At 36.3% G+C, this 2,772-nt stretch overlaps 1 pseudogene; it reads left to right on the forward strand.

The window, feature by feature from the left end:
* Positions 1–218: 218 nt before the first annotated feature.
* The window catches only part of LOC110314721, a 4,913-nt pseudogene continuing 2,359 nt past the window's right edge, over positions 219–2,772 (forward strand).

The following is a 2,772-nucleotide window of genomic DNA, read 5'->3' on the forward strand; positions in this document are numbered from 1 at the left end:
TCTGGCTGTCCTGGAACTCACTTGGTAGACCAGGCTGGCCTCGAACTCAGAAATCTGCCTGCCTCTGCCTCCCAAGTGCTGGGATTAAAGGCCTGCGCCACCAGGCCCGGCTGAGTATGACATTTTTATCATTTGGAATTTTCCATAAGGCCTTGGATTAAAAGTGAAAATAGGAAGCTATTTTCCTTGTTTCTCACAGAGCCAACAACTTCTTATATCTGAAGACCTGGAGTGGGCCACAGGAGGGACATCGGTGGGTATGCCACAATTTTATATTTTTCATGATACCTACATTTTAAAATATGAGGCAGTGAAGTAATAGCTGTGTGGTTGAGACCAATTGCTACTCTTACAAAAGACTATCCTCAGTTACAAGCACAAACATTTGATAACTCACAACTTTGTGTAAATATAGTCATAGGGAAAAAAGTTCTCTGGATTCCATGTTCAATTGCACCCACATGCCTATTCATCCCACACTATAGGAATATATTTATTACATATATTTATTAAATATATATTAAAATTTTATATATATTCACACATACCATGGAATTTTCTGATTCTGTGTGAACATATTTATAGCCTAATTAAGTATAGCATATATTCATTAACAGAAATCTTTCTCCAGATTTAAGGTTTCATTTTTTTCTTTGTGTATTTTTTTTGGTTATTTTATTTATTTACATTTCAAATGTTATCTTGCTTCCCTGTTTCCCCTCTTCTTTAGAGGACTGCCTAATCTGCCATTATAGGGAGGGGAGGACCATGATCCTGTGGATGCTTGATGTCCCAGAATAGAGGAATGCTGGAGTGGTGAGGCAGAAGTGGGTGAGTAGATAGGGAGATACCTCATAAAAACCAGGGGAAAGGGAGGAAGGTATAGGGGGTTCAAGGTTTTCTTTTATACTTAGGAAAGCTTCATTAATTTTATGAGAGTCTTATAAAGCATATTTTGTTCATATTCATCAAACAAATCTTTCTTGATCTAGCCTACCTTATTTCTCCATACACCTTAGTATTGTTATTTTTTTAGTTGTAAATCATTAGAGAACTGATGCCACATAAACATTCCTTTTGGATTAATCAGTATAGGAAGGAAAAATTTTAAATTGCTTCAACCTGAATATTACATATATAATATTACATGATGTATTAAATATTGTGACATTTAGCGCACTGCAGGGTAATACAAAATAATAATGTGCCTGAAATTGTTAAGTAATACTGGTTATCAGAGGAATATTTATAGACATATCTGTTAATGTCCCATATATCAATCTACAGGTCATTATGCATATGATGTATACATGAACTACACTCACACACACAAACATATACAATTTATGCATTGCCTCAGGTTCCCTCCTCCATGTGCAGTGTGACATGTACTGCTGGATTCAGGAAAATTCATCAGAAAGAAACAGCAGACTGCTGCTTTGATTGTGTTCAGTGCCCAAAAAATGAGGTTTCCAATGAAACAGGTACATGCTTGCATGCAGAAGAAAAATTGCTAAATTTGAATTCCTTCTCTTTCCAAACTAGAAATATGATATGGTCTAGATGAAAACTGAAGACCTAAAATCTTCATGTTTTAGAACTTAATCAGTTAAATAATATCAACTTCTTTTGGACCCAGCAAATAACCTGCAATATCTTCTTCAAACAATGTATTTCTCTCACAATATGATGGTTACTGATTTTATGTTACATAGAAAATGTTTAGGGGGATATATATGTGTTACAAATTTTTAAACAAAAATTTTAGGCATAATCTATGTAAATGTTTATTTTTCTTTGATCCTTTATACAAAGAAACTTGACTACATGATCAGTCCATAATCCTTTTCTCCAGTACCCAGCTTAGTCCCTGACAAAGACCAGATGCTCAGGGTAACAGTTGTTGTTTAATGAAATATATTTTAAAAGCTTAGATGGTTTAAATGATTAAGAATTTCCTGTGAAAGAATTAGAACGAGAGTGAAGATTTCAAGAATGCAACAAGAAATGGGATAGTGCTTATCATCAATCACAGCATACCTAAGGAAAGAGGGATGAATGTGAATTTCTTTATTTTTTTAAAGATTTTATTTATTTATTTATTTATTATATGTGTTTACACTGTAGCTGTCTTCAGACTTTCCAGAAGAGGGCATCAGATTTTTCTTATGGATGGTTGTGAGCCACCATGTGGTTGCTGGGATTTGAACTCAGGACCTTCGGAAGAGCAGTTGGTGCTCCTAACCGCTGAGCAATCTTACCAGCCCCTGAATGTGAATTTCAATAGCCTTCATGACATACAGCTTGGAATGTATAGTTGGGAAGAAAGAGATTGTACCACAATGAAAGGGACATGCATGTCTATGAGGCATACAGTTTCAAGAAGGAAAAATATTCCTTTATGCAAACTGTATTTGCATGAGGAATTATATGTTCTGGTTCCTACGTGTAGATAAAGACAAGGCACAACCACAAAGCAACAAAGTACATAATGCATTTCAACAACTGGCATCAATAATGATGTCTACAAACTACCCTTTTCTGTGAATAGTGAATTTATGGTTTGAGGAATTAAATAATCTGAGAATATGGAAACATGGGGCCCTGGCAAAATGTCTGATCAAGGCCCCATGTTTCCTTTCGCAGCCCTGTTCTTTTTCAGGAGTTCTCGTTCTCCAGTTCGGATCCACAGTGGTTCTGCAGGCAGAGCCACACATTTGGCGCCCACGTGGACTGGAGTTCATGGGACCTCAGACGCTGGTATGGAGCTCC

This window comes from Mus pahari, unplaced genomic scaffold (genome assembly GCF_900095145.1).
Source record: "Mus pahari unplaced genomic scaffold, PAHARI_EIJ_v1.1 scaffold_9778_1, whole genome shotgun sequence".
In the NCBI taxonomy this organism is placed as follows: domain Eukaryota; kingdom Metazoa; phylum Chordata; class Mammalia; order Rodentia; family Muridae; genus Mus; species Mus pahari.